Genomic DNA, 25,115 nt, shown 5'->3' with positions numbered 1-25,115 from the left:
ATGAGGCACGGTTTGCAAGTATCAAATGATTCATAATCAAGTGATTCCAAGAGTCCATCCGCATGGAGTTTCTTCATGCGCTTTACACCAATATGACCTAAACGGCGGTGCCACAAATATGTTGCACCATCATTATCAATTTTGCATCTTTTGGCATCAATATTATGAATATGTGTATCACTACAATCGACATTCAATAAACCATTCACCTTGGGAGTATGACCACAGAAGGTTTTATTCATGTAAAAAGAACAAAAAATATTCTCTGACTTAAATGATTAGTCCTATTGCAATAAACATGATCTAATCATATTAATGCTCAACGCAAGACACCAAATAACATTTATTTAGGTTCAACACTAATCCCGAAGGTAGTGGGAGTGTGCGATGGTGATCGTATCTGTCGGATGTGGGGTTCCGGCAAAACCCTTAAGGTTCAAACTCTGGGGTGCGCATGAAGTTCTTTCCCTCCTACCGATCTACGCCCTAGCTCGCTAAGATCTCGCGGACGAACTTGACGAACTCACAACACGGAAAGACACGAGATTTATATTGGTTCGGGCCACCGTTGTGGTGTAATACCCCACTCCAGTGTGTGGTGGTGGATTGCCTCTTGGGCTGATGAAGAACAGTACAAGGGGAAGAACAGCCTCCTGAGGTTGAGGTGTTCTTGTGCTCTGTGGACTTATGGATGAGGACTCGATCCCCTCCCCCCTCTGTGGTGGCTAGCTCTACTTATATAAGCACTGGTCCTCTCCCCAAATATTGAGCGGGAAGGGAGCCAACAACGGTGGGCAAATTTGAAAGGGGACAGCTAGTACCAGCTATCCTGACAAAAGCGGTCTTCGCCTGCAAAAGGCTCTGGTGGTGACGCCGTCTTGGGCTCCACGGTGACCTCCGTCTTGCCGTCCTGCTGGTCTTGGTCTCGTTGCACCGATACGGAAACCTTTGCATGATGCCTCGATACTCCGCGCCCGCGCCTGCCTCCTTAGCACCAAAGAGGAAACAAGGACGCTGCACGCGCTGGCACCCGCCTGGCGCCCGCCTGGTGCCGGTCATCATGGCTCACGTCACGAGAGCCTCGTGAGGTTTGCCCCGCCTTGATATCTCCGCTCCTCGCGAGGTAGCCTAGTGAGGCCGCTCCCGAGGAGGTCTTGCGCCATCCGCCTCGCGAGGCTTGGCCCCTCGCGAGGGTCTTGAATGCCTTGTTGATGAAGATGGGTCGTACAGGCCCGCTAGCATAGCCACGCTGTGGGCCGTAGGCAGGCAAGTCTGGGGACCCCCATTCCCAGAACGCCGACAGTAGCCCCCGGGCCCAAGGTGCGCTCGGGCTTGGCTTCGCGGCGAAGCCAAGGGTCAAGTACGGAGCGTCGCGGGCCCCCAAAGCCTGCGGCCTCGGTCGACGCGTGGCGGTTGATTGGGCGTGGGCGTCTCCACTTCCCCACGTCGCCTCGGTAACTGCACGACTTGACAAGTCCCTGTGACATGCAAGGAAAACCATCATTACCTGTGATCATGGGGGGCGCCGGTTGGCCTTCTTCCGCTATAAATGGGAAGGGGGCATCTCTTCCTTGCTCGCTTGCTTCTTCTTCCTCGCTGCATTGCTAACAGTGCCACCAATGGCGCTACGAAGGAAGTTCTCTGCCGCCGAGAAGGGGAAGGCCCCTCGCGAGGGACCCGGCTCCCCGGAGCCCAAGCGCGGACGCGGCCGTCCGCGCAAGCACGTCACGACCCCCGCCGCGGCCCATCGTCGTGGCGGCACCGCGGCACGCCGAGGGGGTCGTCCCAGCCATGGCGGCCCAGTTGATGAAGGGAGGCGTGCCATGGTGGCGCGGCCTCCCTGTCCGCGCTTCCATTCGGCGGAAGTGTCACCGGAGTTCGTCGTCTGGTCGGAGAACCCGGCCGGCAACTGGCTCCAGCTTACGCGCTTCTTTGTCGATGAACTGCCGGCCTCTGGTCCAGGCGGGCTCTGGTTGCAGGCGGATGGTTGCTGCAGTAAGGCCTCTTGGGTTGCGGTCGAGACTTCCGCCGCGGGCAACATAGCCTGGCCCGCGGCTGGCAGACGTTCGCCCGTGCACGTGGCCTGGGTAGGCGGTGCACCCTCCACTTCAAGTACGATGGTGGATCGACCCTCTATGTGAGGGTGTTTGGGGAAGATGGTCGCCGCGCCGAGTGCTGCCCCGAGGCGAACAACGATGAGGAGGTGCTCGGCCTTGGTGACGGTCGTGACGAGGATGAGGGCGAGCCTGCCCTCGGCGGCGACCGTGCCTCGTCCAGCTACGACGGCTCTTCCTCCGGCGACAGCTCCAGCAGTGGTGGCTACGACCAGCCGCCGCGCCCGCTTTGAGGGCGACAGCGGGTCATCTCGTCGCCGCGCCTCCGTGAAGCACGAGGAAGGGTCTGGCTAGGCTCGGGGTGTCGCTAGGGGCCTGCCTCCGCGGGTCGCTGCAACGCCGCTTTTGTTTTGCTCTTTTTCCGCATCAAAAATGAAACCAGTATGGGCCCGGAGGGGCGTGTATCGAACTGTGGTTCCTTGGTTATTGCACTGTGCGTGTTGTTCCCGTGCCGTGTTGTTATTTTGCTCAAAGACAACTTAACCTGGTGCATTCAGGACGCCCTCTTCCTTACGAGGCGTTTGTTTCCTCGTTTCCATCTTGACCTGGTGGTCTGTGTTTGCTCAGGAACTGCAAAAATTCGTTAGGAGGTGCGTTAGAAGATTTTCTGTCCACCCAAGCCTTGACCTGGCGCTTTGCATCGCGGTACCGGGGGGGCACGGACTAGGAGAGATGCACCAGTTTTTGGGCTTGAACGAGGGTGGCTCGCGAGAAGGCAGAGAGGAGAAAAATGCTCGCGAGGGCACCTGCCTAGCCCCCTCGCGAGGTATGCGAGAGAGAGAACACGAGCGAACCAGAGCCGGAAAATGCGATAAGAGGCGAGGGAATCGAATCAGCAAGGAACACCAAAAGCAAACTCCGATTAAGGAAAAGCGAGCCAACTACGGAAAGCAAATGAAAAGCCGCGTCCGGCACCTAGTCTAGTCTTCAAGTCTTCTCACCAGCGCGGAGCTAAGTGCTGCCACTAGGCGTGGGCGGGAGCCCCAGGGCCTGAGGCTGGCGCTCCTGAGACTCCGGGGCATGTACAGCCCCACTCATTATTACGTGAGAGTGTCACGAGTGGCGATTCTTCACAGGCACCGGGCCTTCTTCACAGGCTCTGGGCCTTTCTTCACAGGCTCTGGGCCTTGCTTCATGGGTAGAACTTCCGGAGGTGCTGGATGTTCCAGGCATTCTGGATAGGTATCCCGTCCTGCGTCTCCAGGCGCGCGGCGCCAGGCCTGGAGACATGGACGACCCTGAACGGGCCCTCACACATGGGTGAAAGCTTGTGCAGCCCTTCCCTGGAGAGGACCCGCCTCAGGACGAGGTCGCCTACCTCGAGTGTCCTGGAGCGGATGTTGCGGCAGTGGTATCGCCGCAGCGCTTGCTGGTACCTTGCCGCCCTCAGTGCGGCTTCGCGACGTCGTTCCTCCCCCAGCACGAGGTCCACCCCCCCCCCCCACATGGCGTCCTGCTGCGTTTCATCAAACGCCAAGACCCATGCGGAGCGATGCTTGACCTCGTGAGGGAGGACTGCTTCAGCTCCATAGACAAGGAAGAATGGGGTCTCGCCCGTTGGCTTGGTGGCGGTGGTGCGGATGGACCACAGCACGGACTGGAGCTCGTCGTACTAGCCCCTGCCACAGGCCTCGAGCTTCTTCTTGAAGGTCCTGGTCTTGAGGCCCCTCAGGACCTCTGCGTTGGCGCGTTCGGCCTGACCATTGCTCCTGGAGTGCGCCACCGAAGCGTAGCAGATCTGCGTTCCAAGGTTAGCACAGTAGGTTTTGAAGAGGTTACTAGTAAACTGCGAGCCATTATCTGTGATGATGCGGTTGGGGACCCCGAAGCGGCTCACGAGGCCCTTGATGAACTTGACAGCAGAGCCGGCTGGGATGGTGCGGACGGCTTCCACTTCCGCCCACTTGGTGAACTTGTCGATGGCGACGTAGAGGCAACGGTAGCCCCCGGGCGCTCGAGGGAACGGGCCCAGGATGTCCAGCCCCCAGACCGCGAACGGCCATGTGAGCGGAATGGTTTGGAGGCCCTGAGCCGGCTGATGAATTTGCTTGGCGTGGAACTAGCAGGCTTCACAGGACTTCACCAGCTCAGCTGCGTCGTTGAGCGCAGTGGGCCAGTAGAACCCACTACGGAATACTTTGTCGACGAGGGTCCGTGACGACGAGTGGTGCCCGCAGTCACCATCGTGTATGTCAGTTAGCAGCTCCTTCCCTTGGTCCCTGGAAATGCAGCGCAAAGAAACGTCGTTTGGCCGCTTCCTGTACAACTCGCCATCCTGGATGTAGTACGCCGTGGCTTGCCGAACCACACGCTCTGCATCCTCCTCCTTTTTTGGCAGCGCCCCTTGCATCAGATACTCCTTGAATTCCTTGGTCCAGCATCCCTCCTGAGGTTCAAGCGCCAAGAGCAAGCGAGATCCTGAGGTCGGGCCACAGGCCGGGGCTCCTGAGACAGGAGGCTGTGGAAGCTCCTCCTGAGGTTGGGCTGTGCTTGAAAGTGGTGGTGTCGCCGATGGCTTGAAGAGCCGTTCCTCAAGGACACTGGGCTCTTGTGGCTGTCGCTTGGATGCTCTCCTAGCAATGTCGTCGGCTTCCTTGTTGGTGCCCCGGGGCACGTGCTACAGCTCCAAGCCCGTGAATTGCTTCTCCATCTTGCGCACCTCCGCGAGGTACGCCTCCATATTCTCGTCCTTTGGCTCGTATACTTTGTTGGAGAAGTTGACGAGGAGTTGCGAGTCGCCTCTAACGGTAAGGCGCTTCACCTCTAGAGCTGCCGCGGCCTTCAGGCCAGCTATGAGGCCTTCGTATTCTACGATGTTGTTGGAGACCTTCTCGCCATGCTGAAAGCAGAGTTGCACGGCGTAATAGAGCTTGTCCTGAGTGGGCGAGATTGGTACTGCTCCAGCCCCTGCGCCTTGGTGCGCGAAGGCGCCATCGAAGTACATGACCCACCCGTCCGGTGCCTCGCTTCCTGGCAAGGTGGATCGGTCTTCGCCTTCTTCAAGTGTCGGGGCATCCGTCCATTTTGCCACAAAATCAGCGAGCGCGGACCCCTTGACGACCCTGGTAGTGCTGAACTCCAACTGGAATGCTTGCAGCTCGATGTTCCACTCGGTGACCCTTCCAGACGAGTTGGGGCTCCTGAGCACCCTCTCCAATGGGTAGGCCGAGACGACCTTGATGGGGTAGCCCTGGAAGTAGTGCCGCAGCTTGTGCAAGGCCACCAAGAGCGCGAGCAGGAGTTTCTGAGGCATGGGGTATCGTGCCCTTGCGTCCCGCAACACCATGCTGACAAAATACACCGGGTGCTCGACAAGGGCTGGCGCATTGACGAGGCTCGGTCTTGCGGAGATTGGGGCATCTCCTGAGGTGGAGGGCCTCCTGAGGCCTGACTGCTTTCGGGAATCTCGGCGACGTTGTCTTGCTGAGCTTGGTCTTCTGGTGCTGAGGCTTTTGCGGCGCCTTCCTGGCCCTGCATTACTTCAGCTATAGCTTGGCGCGGCGCTACCTTGGCTTGGTACTCCTCCCGAACCGCCACCAGCGCTGCGCTGGCGGAGTACGGGGTGGCGGCAAGGTAGAGCACTAAGGGCTCGAGAGGTCGTGGTGCCACCATCACAGGAGGGCTGGTCAGGTATTTCTTGAGGTCTTGGAAGGCTCGGTCGGCCTCTGGTGTCCACTCGAACGGGCCCTTCTTCTTCATGAGCTTGAAGAAGGGTAAGGCGCGCTCTCCCAGCTTAGAGATGAAATGCCCCAACGCGGTCACTCGTCCCGCCAGCTTTTGCATCTCTCTGAGGGTCTGCGGCGGGCTCATGTCTTCGATGGCCTTGATCTTCTCTGGGTTTGCCTCGATCCCTCTGTGGGATACAAGGAATCCCAGCAGCTTGCCGGAAGGGACACCGAACACACACTTCTCCGGGTTAAGCCGCAAGTTCACCTGGCGCAGGCTCTTGAAAGTCTCTGCCAAGTCTTGAATCAAGGCTCTCGCCTCCCGAGACTTCACCACTATGTCGTCGACATAGGCCTCTGTGTTTCTCCTGAGCTGCCGCCCCAAGGCGATGTGCATCAGCCGCTGAAAGGTCGCGCCCGCGTTGCGCAGCCCGAAGGGCATGCAGGTGTAGCAGTACACCCCACACGGTGTCAGGAAGGTTGTCTTCTCTACGTCTTACACCGCCATCTTGATTTGGTGATACCCTGAGAATGCGTCCAGGAAGCACAGCAAGTCGCACTCGGTGGTGGAGTCAACGATCTGATCGATGCGTGGGAGCGGGAACGGATCTTGGGGGCAGGCCTTATTAAGGTTGGTGAAATCGACGCACATCCGTTCCTTCCCGCCTTTCTTCGGCACTACGACGGGGTTTGCCAGCCATGTGGGATACCGAACCTCGCGAATGGCACCCGTCGCCTCCAGCTTGCGGGTCTCCTGGATGATGAAGGCTTGCTTCTCCGTGGATTGCCGCCTCGCTCGTTGCTTGACAGGGCGCATGTTGGGGCACACCCTTAAGTGATGCTGAATCACCTCTCTTGGAACCCCTACCAGCTGATTGGGCTCCCATGCGAATATGTCCTTGTTTGCGCGCAAGAACCTCACCAGCGCCTCTTCTTGGACGGAATCGAGGCCGGCACCTATGGTAAAGTTGGCTCCTGAAGGTCCATCCTCATTGATTGGCACCTACTTGGTTTTCGCCTTGTCTTGGGTGAACAGCTGCTTCTTCTTGGTAGCCGCGGCCTCCTTGACTGCCGTTACGGCCTCCTTGGTGTCCCCCTTGATGGTGAGGGCGCCCTTGCTCCCAGGCATCTTCATGATGTTGTAGGCCGGGTGAGTCGCCGCCATGAACTGGGCGAGAGCTGGGTACCCGAGGATGGCATTGTACGGGAGGCCGATGCGGGCGATGTCGAAGTTGACCAGCTCAGTGCGGTAGTTGTCGTGCGTGCCGAAGGTGACTGGGAGGCAGATCTGTCCCAGAGAGTGGGCAGCGCCGCCACCAACTCCTGCGAAGGGCTTGCTGAGACTGAACCGCTCGAGCGGCACGTGAAGAAGGCTGAAGGCCTCCATGGAGAGCAAGTTGAGGCCGGCACCGCCGTCGATGAGGGTCTTGGTAACAGCCATGTTGTAGATGGTGGGTGTGCAGAGCATTGGGAGCATGCCCGAGCCGACGGTGGAGTCGGGATGGTCTTCTGAGCTGAAGGTGAGGTTGGCCTCTGTTGCAGCCCAAGCTGGCGGAGCCCCTGGGCGCTTGGAAGCGGCCCCAATCTGACGGAGGAACGGCTTGACGTGGCGATCTGAAGGCGGTGCTTGAGAGCCGCCCAGCAGGGCTGCGACTGCATGGTGCGCCGGCACCGCGTAGCGAGCAGTGAAGAGGTCGCGGAGTTCCCCCCAGGACGCCATCGTGGATCCAGGGAGGTTGAGCAGCCAGGCGCGTGGCTCGCCGGCGAGGGCCATGGGGAACCAGTTGGCCATGACCTTGTCGTCGCCCCCGGCCTCGAGGACGGCCTCCTCGTACACCAGTAGGAACAGCGACGGGTCCGTCGCACCGTCGTAGCGCGGCGGCATCTCCGGCCTGAACTTGGGTGGCCATCGCACCCGTCGCAGGGCGGGGGCCAGGGCTCGGAGCCCCCTGGCCCCGTCGTCAACACCGGCCGCATGAGCGGATGGCGGGGCACCCGCCATGGGGGCGAAGTGCGGTGGCGCGGGGCGTAGGCCGGTGGAGAGAAGCTACGGCGCACCCCTACTTGGCGCGCCAAATGTCGGATGTGGGGTTCCCGCAAAACCCTTAAGGGTTCGAACTCTAGGGTGCGCACGAAGTTCTTTCCCTCCTACCGATCTACGCCCTAGCTCGCTAAGATCTCGCAGACGAACTCGACGAACTCACAACACGGAAAGACACGAGATTTATACTAGTTCGGGCCACCATTGTGGTGTAATACCCTACTCCAGTGTGTGGTGGTGGATTGCCTCTTAGGCTGATGAAGAACAATACAAGAGGAAGAACAGCCTCATGAGGTTGAGGTGTTCTTGTGCTCTGTGGACTTGTGGATGAGAACTCGATCCCCTCCCCCTCTGTGGTGCCTAGCTCTACTTATATAATCCCTGGTCCTCTCCCCAAATATTGAGTGGGAAGGGAGCCAACAACGGCGGGCAAATTTGAAAGGGGACAGCTAGTACAAGCTATCCTGACAAAAGTGGTCTTCGCCTGCAAAAGGCTCTGGTGGTGACGTCGTCTTGGGCTCCACAGTGACCTCCGTCTTGCCATCTTGCTGGTCTTGGTCTCGTTGCACCAATATGGAAACCTTTGCCTGATGCCTCGGTACTCCGCGCCCGCGCCTGCCTCCTTAGCACCAAAGAGGAAACAAGGACGCTGCGCGCGCTGGCGCCCGCCTGGTGCCGGTCGTCATGGCTCACGTCACGACAGCCTCGTGAGGTTTGCCCCGCCTTGATATCTCCGCTCCTCGCGAGGTAGCCTAGTGAGGCCGCTCCCAAGGAGGTCTCGCGCCGTCTGCCTCGCGAGGCTTGGCCCCTCGCGAGGGTCTTGAATGCCTAGTTGATGAAGATGGGCCGTACAGGCCGGCTAGCATAGCCACGCCGTGGGCCGCAGGTAGGCAAGTCTGGGGACCCCCGTTCCCAGAATGCCGACAATATCAACCTTGGAATCACTTCCAACACACATCGTCACTTTGCCCTTAACTAGTCTCTATTCATTCTGCAACTCCTGTCTCGAGTTACTAATCTTAGCAACTGAACCGATATCAAATACCCAAGGGCTACTATGAACACTAGTAAGGTACACATCAATAACATGTATATCAAATATACCTTTGTTCACTTTGCCATCCTTCTATCCGCCAAGTATTTGGGGCAGCTCCACTTCCAATGACCATTTCCTTTGCATTAGAAGAACTTAGTTTCAGGCTTGGGTCCAGCTTTGGGCTTCTTCACGGGAGTGGCAACTTGCTTTCCATTCTCCTTGAAGTTCCCTCTCTTTCCCTTGCCTTTTTCTTGAAACTAGTGGTCTTGTTTAACCATCAACACTTGAAGCTCTTTCTTGATTTCTACCTTTGCCGATTTCAGCATCGCGAAGAGCTCGGGAATCGTTTTCGTCATCCTTTGCATATTATAGATCAACACAAAGTTCTAGTAGCTTGGTGGTAGTGACTAGAGAACTCTGTTAATCACTATCTTATCTGGAAGATTAACTCCCACTTTATTCAAGCGATTGTAGTACCCAGACGTTTTGAGCATATGCTCACTGGATGAGCTATTCTCCTCCATCTTGTAGGCAAAGTAATTGTCAGAGGTCTCATATGTGTCGACATGGGCATGAGTTTGAAATACCAATTTCAACTTTTGGAACATCTCATATGCTCCATGGCATTAAAAACGTTTTTGAAGTCCCTGTTCTAAGCCGTAAAGCATGGCGCACAAAACTATAAAGTAGTCATCATATCGAGCTTGCCAAACGTTCATAACGGTTGCATCTGCTCCTGCAACACATCTGTCACCTAGCGATGCATCAAGGACATAATTCTTCTATGCAACAATGAGGATAATCCTTAGATCATGGACCGAGTCCGCATCATTGTTACTATCATCTTTCAACTTAGTTTTCTCTAGGAACATATCAAAAATATAGGGGAGCTATATCATGAGCTATTGATCTACAACATAGATATGCAAACAGTATTAAGACTAAGTTCACGTTAAATTAAGTTCAATTAATCAAATTTTTAATGAACTCCCACTTAAATTAACATCCCTCAAGTTATCTAAGTGATACATGATCCAAATCAACTAACCCATGTCCAATCATCACGTGAGATGGAGTAGTCATCAATGGTGAACATCTCTACTATATGACTCATGTTTGACCTTTCGGTCTCCAGTGTTCTGAGACCATGTCAGTACATGCTAGGCTCGTCAAGTTTAACCCAAGTATTCTGCATGTACAAAATTATCTTACACCCATTGTATGTGAACGTAGAGTCTATCACACCCGATCATCACGTGGAGCTTCGAAACGACGAACTTTGGCAACGGTGCATACTCGGGGAGAACACTTTTATCTTTAAATTTAGTGAAGGGATAATCTTATAATGCTACCGCCATTTGATGGTGTCCTGGACTAGGGGGTACTCAACACGTCATCTCCCGACCAGCTCGATCGGGCCAAGGACCCCCATGGTGATTCACTAATGGGCCACTTTAGGCAGCCCATGCCGCATACAAGGAAGACTCCACAAGACTTGGTGATCAAGATAAGGACTCCTCTCCACCAACGTATTCGACTAGGAATCTTGTTATCCTAGGCCTCTGGTACATTATATAAGCCGGGGCCAGGCTAGTCGGTAGAGGATCATGACATTATTCATCATACCCTCAGGTTTTAGACCACAACATACGATCTCGAGGTAGATCAACTCTGTACTCATACACATCGAATATAATCAAGCAGGAGTAGGGTTTTACCTCTTAGAGAGGGCCCGAACCTGGGTAAACACCGTGTCCCTCGTCTCTTGTTACCCATCGATCCTAAGACACACAGCTTGGGACCCCCTACCCGAGATATGCCGGTTTTGACACCGACAATGGTGCTTTCATTGAGAGTTTCACTGTGAGATTGATGAGGTATCAATGGCCAGCCTGCAGATCAACTGCGACATCGGCATCTTCGTCGCCGACTCGACCGGTCACCTTGGCTCGACCGAGGACTGCGCTACACGTCAGATCATCATGTTCGGACGAGAGCGTTCATCAACATCAACTCTGAACTCTATCAAGATCATGGATGAATCATAAATGGAGCTCGGGGGCTCAACGTCAGTGTTGCCCTTTGTTAGAAGGGAGAGAGAGGTTTGGTGGAATAGTTCATTGTATTGGTTGAGCCTCGTGGGCATATATATAGGAGTACATGATCTACTTGGAGTACAAGACAAGCCAGAATACTTCCTAGTTTATCCTATGTTCCCTAATACAATCACGTTACTCAACCCCCCGCAGTCACAACGGTAGCGACGCAAACGGTGAAACTGGAGAAGAATCTGAAGGCAAGCCTACGGACACCCCCCAACAGTCGTAATGGTTGACGCACCATGGAGTCGTGGCTGGAGTGGCAACCGACGAGGTTGCTCAAGCAAGGCGGTAGCCCTTTGTGCCGTTTGTCGTGGTAGCCGAGAGCGTAGGTGGTGGAGCCGTGGTCGAGGTAGCCGTGCAAAGAATGTCGTGGTCGATGTCGAATCGGGGTAGCCGGTGTCGAGGAAGTCGTCGTGGAGCCGCGGGCGCAAACAGGCGCCGAGTTAGTCATGGGTGTAGTGGTGTCGAAGTAGTGGTGCGCCGGGAAGAAGATGTTGTTGACGATGCATCGCAACCGGTTTGCCAAGCTCGGGGACACATCGTAGACGAAGGCACACACCGGTGTTGCCAGCACCGGGCATGCGTAGATGGACGAAGACGAAGTTGATGAAGCGCGGCACTAGACTTGCCAGGCCTGGGGACACATCGTGGACGAAGGCATGCTTCGGTGTTGCCAGCACCGGGCATGCGTAGACTGGGACCTGCACGAGCTGTACGCCATGTCAAAGAAGCTAGAGAAGCCAGCAGAGAAGGACTCGACGACTGTTGCGGCGCCAATCGGCGCGGGGCCGATGTCGCCCGCGGTTGTCAGAGTAGACGAAGTGGTCGGGGTAGATGACGGCGACGCTGGCGACGGGCTAGTGCTGGACGAAGATGAAGGAGGTGGACAGGCGGCGGCGGTAGCCAAAGAAGGGCGGCGGCGGCAACCTGACGACAGCAGCGGCGGCTAGGTTAGGAACGCGGCGGTAGTGCTCGAAGTAGGCGAAGAACCCGGACAGCGTGACAAAGACCGGCGCGGACGGTGGCATTTGTAACGCCCTCGATTCAATCGTACACTAATCATGCACGCAAATGTGTACGATCAAGATCAAGGACTCACGGGAAGATATCACAACACAACTCTAGACACAAATTAAAATAATACAAGCTTTATATTACAAGCCAGGGGCCTCGAGGGCTCGAATACATAAGCTCGAATACACAAGAGTCAGCGGAAGCAACAATATCTGAGTACAGACATCAGTTAGACAAGTTTGCCTTAAGAAGGCTAGCACAAAAGCAACATCGATCGAAAAGGCAAGGCCTCCTGCCTGGGAGCCTCCTAACTACTCCTGGTCGTCAGCGGTCTCCACGTGGTAGTAGGCACCCTCGGGGTAGTAGCAGTCATCGTCAAAGGTGGCGTCTGGATCCTGGGCTCCACCATCTGGTTGCGACATCCGAGAAAATTGGAAAGAGGTGGAAAAATAGGAAGCAAAGCAACCGTGAGTACTCATCCAAAGTACTCGCAAGCAAGGATCTACACTACATATGCAACATTATCAAAGAGAGGCTGTATATGTGGACTGGGTTGCAGAAATGCCAGAATAGAGGGGAGAGCCTAGTCCTATCGAAGACTAGCATCTTCTGGAAACCACCATCTTGCAGCAACAGGAGGGAGTAGAGTAGCATAACTAAAGTAGTAGTAGTGTTATCAACCTCGGCCAGAGATCCTTTCTCGACTCCCTGCGAGAAAGCAATCCCAGAGCCATACTATCCAGTTATCATCTCATATCCAAGTCTCATATCAAGTATCCAGTTCTAGTTGTATCGATCGGGATACAACTCCAAGTGTCCGTTACCGTAGGACAGGCTATCGATAGATGTTTTCTTCCCTGCAGGGGTGCACCAACTTACCCACCATGCTCGATTAACTCCGGCCGGTCACACTTCCCTGGGTCATGCCCGGCCTCAGCCAAACAATACGCCGCAACCCGACCTAGGCTTAATAGAGAGGTCAACACGCCGGACTAAACCTATGCCCCCAGGGGTCATGGGCCATCGCCCCAGGAACTCATGCATGTTGCGTGGGCGGCCGGTGAGCAGACCTAGCTACCTCCTTAAAAAGGTAGGAGCTTACCAGTCCAACCCGGCGCGCGCCGCTCAGTCGCTGACGTCTATTAAGATTCGGCTGATGCATACGACGCAGAACGCCCATACTATGCCCACGTGATGGTTAGTGCTATCAGGCCAGAGGCCCCTCGGATCAAATACCCAAATTGTAGTGGATTAGGAGCACACGGTAACAAGCAGAGACTCATGAAAGATGTGACCCTGTTGCCCCGTCTCGAGGACTTGCGGCAAGGGCTAGGAATGCCTGGCCACACCTCGTAATTATCTCGCGGGCACCCTCTAGGTCAACCCGTCTCCACTTCACTCGCAATTAAGCTCGCGCGGGTACCCCTCAGGGCCGACCCGTCTTTAGTAACATGGTTCAATGTAAAGTCATAGTAACCATAGTAACTGTGTGTCCAAACATCAAGGGGAAAACCCGAGGAATCACCCCCGGTGAATTCCACTCGATGTAATCATCAAGGTGAACGTAAGAGGAACCACCCCCGAGGTTCACACTTGAGGGGTTGCACGACAGAGTCGTGTCGGAAGTGGTTAAGGCAGAATCACCCTCGATGACCACGACCGAATAGCTACACTACAGGGTTAACATCAGAAGTGCTGTAGAGGTCTCACCCTCGGCACTCGATAGTAACCCAGTAGTGTCAAGCAACTAAGGGGAAAGTGATGTGCGGTGCCGGGGCCTGGTCTTCGATCCCGTTGATCGGGTCTTCGAACATAAAGCGGGGCAACTGGGACAAGGTGGGGGTCACTGATGGATCACTAACCAACCTATACTAAGCAGTTTAGGATAAGTAGGTAAGGTACAAGGAGCAGGTTACAAAAGCAGGCTATGCATCAGAATAGGAGCAAATAATAACAGTAGCAAAATCTAATGCAAGCATGAGAGAAAGGAATGGGCGATATCGGGATGATCAAAGGGGGGGCTTGCCTGGTTGCTCTGGCAAGGAGGGGTCGTCATCGACGTAGTCAATCACAGGGGCGGCATCGGTCTCGGGGTCTACCGGAGAGAAGAGGGGGAAGAAACAATAAATATAAAGCAAACAAAGCATCACAAAGCATAACAAGACGAAAAGCAGAACTAGGGTCGACCTAACATAGTACTGCACGATATAGGTGAAGGGGGAAATCAACTGGGAATGTATTCCCGGTACCGGACTTGTGTTAGACAGATGACTAGAGGGGGAATGTTCCATGTTCAGCATGCTAGAGGCATGTGACAGATGAATGGACCGCATATTCGGATTCGTCTCGTCGTTCTGAGCAACTTTCATGTAGAAAACATTTTCATCCGAGCTACGGTTTATTTTCTATGATTTTTCAAAGATTTGAACATTATTCTGAAATTATTATTAATTATTTAAATTGACAGAAGAGGACAATATGACATCATCCTGGCGTCATTACTACATCAGCGGTCAACATACTAGCTGACCAGTCAATGGGGCCCATGGGGGACCCACTGGCAGTGACTAGGCGATACCCAGTCAGCCGTTGACTGGGTCAACAAGGCCAGCCGGGCCACTGGGCAGTGACCTAAGGGGCTGGCCCCGGTCGGCCAAGTCGGCACCGGCGCCGGTGGAGCCCCGGCAAGCGCTCCCGCGATGGAGATGCGCTGGATCTCGCCGAAATCCGGCTCCGGGCGGCCGTTCGGGGCGCGGCCGGTTGTTTTCGAATGACCACTTCGCCGCGGGTCCGATGGTGGCGACAGAACGAGCGGAGGGGCCCGGCAAGGACGCCGGCGACGAGCCGTGGCGGCATCCGCGTATGGACCAGGCGGAGGCGCGGCTACGGAGTGTTTGCGAGCGTGTTTAGTAGGTGGGTGGGACCTGCAGCGCACCCCGAGCACGCTAGGGCGGTCGGGAGGGGCAGCGGCGGCTTGGGAGCGCAGGGCGGGCAGCAACGGCGGATACCAGAGCGCGGCAAAGGCGGCAGGGGGTTCGTCCTTCAGACAAAACAAGGCGGGAGCGGGTCAGGGGCGAGCTAGGGTGGCGCTCGGCGCTAGGGGCGCTCTGGAGCGCGCCCACCGCACGCGCTGGAGCTGGAGAGCTCGAGCGGCTCGCGCAGCGCGGTCATAGCGATGGCCGAAGCACGAGGGCGGGGCCGGCTAGCTAGAGAGCACGCGAGGACACGGGGAGACAGGGGAGTCTGTAGGGTGCTCACCGGGCCCTGCACGTGTGTAACGCCCACGATGCGGCTATATCTCCCACGTGTCGAGGCACGACTTAGAGGCATAACCGCATTGTAGGTATTGTCGCAAGATGGGTCATCTTCACACAATCCCATGTAATGAACAAGAATGGGATAAAGAGAGTTGGCTTACAATCGCCACTTCACACAATACATAAATAAATTCATACATCATTCAAAATACACACATAGACCGACTACGGTCAAATCCAAACGAAAAGAAGATAACCCCAAATGCTAAATCCCTGATCGTCCCCAACTGGGCTCCACTACTGATCATCAGGAAACGAAACATAGTAACGACCACGTTCCTTGTCAAACTCCCACTTGAGCTCGGTTGCGTCACCTGCACTGGTATCGTCGGCACCTGCAACTGTTTTGGTAGAATCTGTGAGTCACGAGGACTCAGCAATCTCACACCCGCGAGATCAAGACTATTTAAGCTTATAGGAAGGATGGGGTAATGAGGTGGAGCTGCAGCAAGCACTAAGCATATATAGTGGCTAACATACGCAAATAAGAGCGAGAAGAGGAGCAACGCAACGGTCGCGAAGCTAGAGGTGATCAAGAAGTGATCCTGAAACTACCTACGTTCATACATAACCCAAACCGTGTTCACTTCCCGGACTCCGCCGAAAAGAGACCATCATGGCTACACACACGGTTGATGTATTTTAAATAAGTCAAGTGTCAAGTTCTCTACAACCGGATATTAACAAATTCCCATCTGCCACATAACCGCGGGCACGGCTCTCGAAAGTTTATACCCTGCAGGGGTGTCCCAACTTAGCCCATTATAAGCTCTCACAGTCAACGAAGGATATTCCTTCTCCCAGGAAGACCCGATCAGTCTCGGAATCCCGGTTTACAAGACATTTCGACAATGGTAAAACAAGACCAGCAAAGCCGCCCGATGTGCCGACAAATCCCGATAGGAGCTGCACATATCTCGTTCTCAGGGCACACCGGATGAGCAAGACGTCGGGTTGGCATAGACCCTGGTTGCCCAGGGGGCGCCAGACATCGCTCGGTTTGGACCAGCACTCGAAGGAGCACTGGCCCGGGGGGGTAAGTAAAGATGACCCTTGAGTCTGCAGAACCCAAGGGAAAAAGGCTTAGGTAGGCAAATGGTAAAACCAAGGTTGGGCCTTGCTGGAGGAGTTTTATTCAAAGCGAACTGTCAAGGGGGTCCCATAAATCACCCAACCGCGTAAGGAACGCAAAATCAAGGAACATAACACCGGTATGACGGAAACTAGGGCGGAAAGAGTGGAACAAAACACCAGGCATAAGGCCGAGCCTTCCACCCTTTACCAAGTATATAGATGCATTAATTAAATAAGAGATATTGTGATATCCCAACATATCCATGTTCCAACATGGAACAAACTTCATCTTCACCTGCAACTAGCAACGCTATAAGAGGGGCTGAGCAAAAACGGTAACATAGCCAAAGAACGGTTTGCTGGGAAAGGTGGGTTAGAGGCTTGACATGGCAATATGGGAGGCATGATATAGCAAGTGGTAGGTAGCGCGGCATAGCAATAGAGTGAAGAACTAGCAAGCAAAGATAGAACTAATTTCGAGGGTATGGTCATCTTGCCTGAAATCCCGCTAGGAAGAAGAACGATTCCGTGAAGAAGACAAACGGACGTAGTCGAACGAATCCTCACAACTCCGGAACGAAACCGAAGCTAACGAGAGAAGCAACCCGGAAAGAAACCAACAACATAGTAAACAACCACCACATACACATGGCATGATGCACAAGCAAGTATGATGCATGTCCGATTTAATGAGGCATGGCATAGCAAAATGCACAAACAATACTACAAATTAAGTGGAGCTCAATATGCAACTTGTTGCATATTGATGAAACACCACATTCAATCATTTAGTTCGCTCTTGTTTATGGTACTCATCAATATTAAATGTTGTTAAACATGGCAAGAGGGTGAAGCATAAATAAACTAACTATTTAGGCAAGTTTAAATGAGGCCGGAACAACAAACAACAATTCCGGAAAAATCCCCATATGCATATTTTGAATTTGCTACTGTTATGCCCTAAACACAATTTTAATGTTGTTAAACAGCAAAATAAAGTGCACCATGTTAAACTAGGCATTTTTCTACCCCATTTACATATAAAGTTTATTAAATTTTGAGCTACGGTTATTTAGTTATGAAATAATTCATTTTAACATGCTATTTATGCAAAATTAAATAAACAGCAAGTTTAAACATTTTAAACATGGATGAGAGCAGCATATTATGAAACTAGATGAAATTCTAGACATTTTTCATATATAAAGTTTTTACATATGATGCACGGTTGTTGAATTATTAAATGCATTAACATGGAGGGTTTTTCTGTAAAACAGTAAATCCTGGGATAATTGATTAAATCCGTCCAGAGGAAAAAACACTATACGGGCCGAAACTGGCTGGCCCAAAGTGCACAGGGGAGGGCTGGGGCTGCTCACCCATGGGCCAAGCCCAGCTGGAGAGGAGGAGGCAGGGCGAAGTGGGGCTGGAGACGCGCTGGGCCTTGGCGCCCTTGCAGCCCACGCACGCGACGAGGAGGCACGAGGCAGCAGGCGTCGCCCTTCTCTGCTCCATGCAGAGACTGAAGCCGACTGCGGTGGCTTCAGGTGAGACAGGGGACGACGTCTACGCGGGGAACGCAAGGAGGCGGCGGAGACGAGCGGAACCAGACGCGTGACGGTGTTCTCCGGCAAGGTGGCGCGCGGGCGAAGCTGAAGGTGGCGGCGCATGTTCTCTGTTCAAACGCAGAGAAGGTTTCAGAGAGAGAAAGAAATCGGGGAGGAAACAAGGAGGCCGTGAGGGGGCTTGCTGACCGACGAAGGAATGGCCCGGATCCGACGGATCCTGATGCGGGCGAGGCTGGGGAACGGCGAGGCCGGATGGATCCACCTCGGACCAGGCGAGGCAGCTTGAGCTCGGCGGCTGGACTTGCCGGCGTCGGGGACGAGGCGCACGAGAGCAGAGGGCCTGCGAGGCGGCGCAGCGAAGCAGACCCCAGCGCGGGTCTTCAGCGGCAGAAGGCGAGGCCGGAGGGCGGGTCCGTCCAGGAACAGGGCGGAGGCGAGCTGGGCATCGCGGCGATGAAGGCCATGGCGACGGCGTGGTCCTGTCAACGAACAGAGAGAGAGAGAGCTAAGAAATTAAGGGAGGGAGAGCTAAACGGAGCAGGAGGGAAGGAAGGGACGCGAGACGGGGACCTGCTGGTCCGGCGGCTCTGCTCGGAGAGGTGGCCGGCGACATGGGAGGCTAGCGAGGTTGGGGGAGCAGCGGCCTGGTGGCGACAACTCGCACGGGGAGAATCGAGGACGCTCGGGCGTACAGAGGCTGTGGCCTTGATCTCAAACTGGATCGAGCGTCGGCTGGATGCGGAGTGGAGGGCTGCGCTCCGGACTGCTGCTGCTGCTTGGGTGGCCGGCACGAAAATTGCGGGAGGTCGTCGGAGGCTGCGGCGGTGGTTGGTTGGGTGGAGAAAACGATGAGGATTTTTGGATCGGGAGGAGATCACGAGGAAGAAGGTAGGTAGGTGGCGGCGGGCAGGGGGGTGGATGGGACATTGCTCCTAAAATTTAGGGTTAGGGTCTAGTTTATATAGCAAGGGGATTAGGGCAGGGTTAATTTGGATCCTCCGATCATAATCGGGCGGTCGAGAATAGATTGGTTAGGGAGTCCAAATAAGAAAACGGAGATGTTTTATAGATGTTAGGGGATGATCCGGATCCAATGGTGACGACTGAGCGGGTCGGGTTCGGGGGCAAGTTTCGGACGAGCAAGTGAGGGGGTCTAAGAGAGGTGATGAAGGCAAAGGGAGAAACGGCAACGACGAGCGAATGCAAGTTTTAAAACATGACGGCAACGAAGTGCCGATGCAATGCAAATGATGCGATGATGAATGCAACACACAAATAAAACACACGGCGAACACGAAAAACAAGGAAGGCATCTGGAGCGTCGGTCTCGGGGCATTACAACACTCCACCACTACAAGAGGATCTCGTCCCAAGATCTAGGATGGCACTAAGATAAACGGAAGAGGAACAAGTAAAACAAGTTGCTTCTTTGACAAACGAGTGAAACCAAAGAACCTTGAGAGGTTGAAAACTTGAAAGAAGAATACGACAGAGTTGAACAAAATTGAGAAGACTCCGGTAGAAAAGTGAAACAAGGAACACCATGTGAACTTTGGAGTTTGCAAAGCTATGAATGACGAGAACAATGGACGAGAAGTACATGCAAGCACTCCGGTTGAAATGAGATGTACAAGGAACGATAAGGATCAATTACGATAACGCTCCGGTTGGAAATGAAAAGAATAGAATTCGAACTTGGAAAAATGAAAGCACTTGGATGAGACTCCGGTTAAAACTAGATAGAGAAGGAATAAGATTGACATAATTTGGGCAGCACTCCTACTGAAAGAAGAAGGAAAACCTGATAAGATGAAAAGAACTTGAAGAGATGACACAACACTCCAGTTAAATGGATAAGCACGAAAAGAACACGATCTTCACAATTCGAGATGATGAGCGAAGAGAGCAACATCACATTGCCTCCGGAGGAGAGAATAGAAGATAGATCATTGGAATAAAAGAATGTAGAAGGAAATGCCAATTTCTGCCACAAATGAGCTTGGAAAGCACCCTTTGAAGAAGGTTATAACGGAGTGGTTGGAAAACCAACAACGAAAAGAATAAGCTTGTAGCGGGCTTATGGAAACATCCCAACATTATGAGGTGACAAACGGCCACTAAAGGAAGCCATTGATTTGAGTGAGAGCACCAAGGCGATGAAAAACTTATTCGCCAAGATGAGAACGAGAAAAATTGGATCATTGATAAACACCACAAATAGCTACATTCCTTAGGGAAGGCTATAGGTGAAAATATAACCCAATACAACTCCAACAAAAAGATTGATTGGTTGAACAAAAATCTCTTGAACAAAGATAAAATGATGGATTTAAATATGTCACTCTTGAAAACTTGTGAATCATGAAACACAAAGGGAAATTATCAAGAATGACATAACCCCACCTCAAAAGATAAGGTAGGAAGAATTGCACTTTGGAATGCAAGATGAAGAATGCTTGAACTCCTCAAAACAAGACATGTGTTGAACACCATGTTTATTTAAGAGTATAGCTTGATGGATCTTGACTCCAAGAGAAATCTTGAAGAACAATTGAAGAATGAAATGAATCCTTGACGAAGCACCATGTAGAGCCTCCATGAAGAACTCCGGTAATAAAAGAATGATCAAACGAAAGGGAAAGTTGAAAAGAACTCCGAGAGAAACCTTGCAATGATTAGATGAAGCTTTGAAATGATATAATTGAAATAACTTGGAGCTCCGGAAAGAAAAATGAACAAATGAGATCAAGAATTTTGATGAATCTCCGGAATAAGGAATTAATCACTTGGATGAAACAAGAATAAGAATTACATTATGCTTAGCCTTCACCAATTTAGATTGATGACAAGCAACGGATTTGGCATACTACTTATTCTCGTAGAAAGGATTAAGAGAGATATAGCGCAAACTTGAGAAAAATCTTCAACGATCCGCCGGTAGGATTGGAAAGAACGAATGAATTGATATGATAACCAAGGAAGAGAACTCTTGAACGAACCACCGTAAGAATTGAAAATGAACGAAGAAAAGATAAAGAAACACCGGGAAGGATTAGGAAATGAACGAAGATACTTGAGAGAATTTAGATACAAGTGAACGCAGAGATCCCGAGCTGATTAGATAATACTTGAATGATGCACCGGTAAGATTTGGAGAATGAGAGCTGAAAGCTTGAATGAATAATTCTGAGATGATGGGCTCCGGAGAATCAAACTGAAAAGACTCCTGAAATGCTTCGGACGGGTGAAAAGAATTCTCACAATCGAAAAAAATTATGAGAGGATGGCATCAAGCTAGAACCATGAATCTTTGGAAGAACGGGTAAGGATTTAAGAGGAACTCTTCTTCGGTCTTCAAAATCCGAGAATGACGACGAGAAATACCACCATGAATTGTTGAGGCACTCCGTAATGAAAATTAGAAAGGTTGAACCAACGATGAAAAGAATATGAAAGCGAACTTGGAGGATACATTTGACTTATGAGAAATCATTCTTATGTCAAACTTTGAAGGAATTTGGGAATCGCTCCGGGAAAATTAGAAGAGTCAGGTAAGATCCTGGGAAAAGACCTGTGGGTTATGGGCCCACTCAAAAGATACACCGTTGAATGATTAAAAGAAGGATTGTGCTGGTTGAATTAAATGGCTTGAATAAGGTAAGACCTCGAAATAGCTTGAAAGGATTTCGAATAGAAACTTGAATCTTCTGGGATATCTTCAGCACTCCGGAACAATTGAATAGCACGCGAAGAATGATTAAGAGTTGCACCGGCATGAGAAAGCATTTGAAACGAGGAAAGGAATGTGATCAATACTGAAGACTTGAATTGAGTCCACCGTAGAAGAAAAGAACGAAGAATAATAGACTTGAAGCTTCCTTAGCATCTTCATGGGAAATCACCGGATAAGAACATTGAAAGAAAAGAATGAAGAGACTTCGCATCAACAAAAAGGATACTTGATTAAGAAATCTGAGTCCTTGAAGAAAAGGGTGGGAGGGCGGGAAAACAAAGGCAACTTGGGATGAATGAAACAGACATCATTGAGAGAACTTAGAATTGATCTTGCGGATGGGGAGAATGATGGGATCATCTTGAAGAGAAGTGCACCGGTTAGAAATAGAATTGGGATGGCACTCTTGATGACCAAGAAGGATTAACACTCCCATATAAATATGAGAACACCGCTTAGAATAAGGTATGGAATCAACACTTGGCATTGAAGCAACTCGAATACCACAAAACAAAAACAAAGGATTTGGCTTGCAGAATAAGCCGGAAACAAACATATGATAGATCCCATACCGTATCATGTGTGTGTTGGAAAGATATTGTAACACCCCAAAATTTTGACCTTGTTTTATTAATTAAAATTTTGCCAGGAAATTAAATTTTTATTTTTCTGGATTTCTCCTTTGATTTCAGAACCCCTCTTCTCTTTAATATTGTGGGTTTTACCTCAAGTGGAAACTTTCCAGAAGTTTTATTGGACTTGTATGCCCTCTTTATAAAAACAATTCTTTGTCAGTAGATTTTATTTGCATAATTATTTTTATTGAGCTTTATACTTTTAAAGTGATCATTCATAAATTTGGAGCCCCTTTTTCACTACAACCTTTTGACAAATGCATTTAAAATTCCCACCAAAATTTGGGGATGTCTTGTGGTGTTTCCACATCACTTTTATGCAAAAATATCTTTTGGTTATTGAAGATTTTGAGCTCTACATCAACTTTTCAAATCTGGTCCAGTAGTCATTTTGTACTACAACCTATTTAAATATTTCTTTAAAAATTCTTCCAAGTGTTTGGAGATGTCAGTAGATGCATATAATTCAACTTCATGCAAAAACCCAGTGTTGTTCTTTGAAAAATTTGAGTGAATCAACCTCTTTTCCATTCTGGTCCAGTTTGGTGATTTGTACTGCAACCCTATTTTATTTTGCTCTAGTGACCCTGAGCTTTTTCCTGCTTGAAGCCCTCCCTGCCAAACCCTTAAGTCCAAGAGAATGGACTCATTGGACGATTTTAAGTGCATGCAATGAGCCCTTTTTCTTTCTGTCCAAAACTGTAGTTTTGCAAAACTTGCATTAACAAGTTTCTGGTTTTGCCCAAATGATCTTGCCATCATCGACTACATCTAAAGAGACCCTGATCTGGAGATTTTGGCCACTCCAAGAGTTGTCTAGATGCACTTGGCATTCTGTCGAACACTTGGTGTGCACAGTCAGTTTTGGGCATGTTTCCTAGTCTATACTATGATCTTGCTCCAATGACCCAGCAACCTTGTCCACTAAGCTCCTAGCTATCCCTATCCTAGTCCTGTTAGTTGCCAGCCTCACCCTCGCGCTCTAGGCTGCCTTGGCATTTCGTCGAGCATGCCCCGTGCGTGCTCTGGGCGCGCCCAGAGCGCACGTTTTGCACGCGCGCACACTGAGCCGCCGCGTCCCACTGCCGCCCTCGTCGCGTCCCGTCCCTGGACCCTGCTCGCCTGCTGAACCGCGCACTACACTCGCCCACTCTCCACGCCACCCCTGGCGCCCTACAGCGCCACTGGCAGAGCTTTTGGCGGCACGCCGGCGTCGCCAGCGAGCCCCTGCCATGGACGGCGCCGCCCAAGCCACCCGCGCGCGCCAGCTGCCCCTGTGAACCGAGCTTATCCCGAAGCCCGTCGGCAAGCGCTCGTCGTCGCCACGTCGCCCTGCAGCTACAGCACGGCTGTCGCCGGCGTCCTTATCCACAGCCGCCGCGGTCCAGCCTCGAGCGCCTATTTAAGGGATCCCCGAGCTCGTTCAAGACCTCAGGCGACCCCAGATTTTCCTCCTAGTGCTCCCCAAGCAGTGGATTGACCGGACGAGGCCATCTTCCCCAACTCTGGCCGGTTCGGCCGCCGCTGCCGTCCGGTGCCATTCGTCGCAACCAGCCACTCCCCCGCACATCCAGCGCCACCACTCGCTTCCTCTTGTCCTTGCGGAGCTGCCCAGCGCCTCAGCCTCGATCGGAAACCACCGGAGCCCAAAACCCACTTCACTCCCGTAGCCCCCTCCGCCGCGGAGGTCGCCGCCGGCGACTCCTCCTACCACCGTCGACCCAACGACCACCGAGAGGACCGCCCTGGAGCCTCGGACCCATCCCTACCCTCTGGAGCCCGCGAGGAGCCGCCAATCGCCGGAGTCCCGCTCCTGTGCGGGCAGAGAAGAGGAGGGAGAGGGAAGAATGGTCAAACCTGACCAGTGGGCCCTCTGGACCCACTGTCAGTGACCCCCCCCCCCCCCGCGCGCTAACGTTAGTGGAAGCGTAATTCCGCCAGTACGTATCCCCTACCCCGAAAGCGTATTCCCCCTCGAAGCGTTTTCCTTTTTCTGGTTTTATTTAAAACAGAGATTTGACTGGCTATATCTTTTAAAATAAAACTCCAAATAAGTTGATTCTTTTTCCTACCTCTCTCAAATTTCATCTAGTTTATTTTAAGATTTATTTCAAAAATATTTGGGACAACTTTTTGCACTGTGTTTGAAATATTTGTTATTTGAATATTTGTCCAAAATAGGAAATGGAGAGAGAAGAAAGCTTTCAAAAAGTGCACCCTTTGCATACTCTTGAAGGCAAGCATTTCTGAACTCTGGCATAACATTTTTGGGTGGTGTTTTGATATGGTTACAACACCACTTGGACTTGGAGTATACGTTATTTTTATGTGACGATAAAAATCATTCGCATGAGTGCATATTGGAGATGTTTTGCTGTTAGTATTGGATATGCTGGTGATAGTGTTCATCCTTGTGAGCTTCTCATGCATACCGGAAGGAAGCCGGGAAAGTCGTGGTCTTGGGTAGACATGAGCTTGTCCCTAGTTCCTCGTTGAGACGAGTATGTCCGGTATGGTATGGTGAGGCTTGATGAGTGGTGAGCTTATCTGTTAATGGTAATATTGTTGGAAAATTCTTGGACCGCCTGAGTCGGTCATAGGTCGAGTCTTATTCAGCTACTTCCCCTACTTGTTTTGTACTACCACTTGTCCCTGCCGCAGGCAGGGTACGGTTCAGTAAGTTGTCAACCCCTTACCAAAGCACACACCGTACAGAGAGGCCATGGTGGAAGATACCGGAGGCCTCCGGTAGGCATGCCACCTGGTCCGGGGGCATGGGTGTTTCCGGTTGGGACCGAGAGGGGGGCACCCCTTAG

The sequence above is a fragment of the Aegilops tauschii genome, chromosome 5 (assembly GCF_002575655.3).
Source record: "Aegilops tauschii subsp. strangulata cultivar AL8/78 chromosome 5, Aet v6.0, whole genome shotgun sequence".
NCBI lineage: Eukaryota > Viridiplantae > Streptophyta > Magnoliopsida > Poales > Poaceae > Aegilops > Aegilops tauschii.
This window is presented reverse-complemented; position numbering follows the sequence as displayed.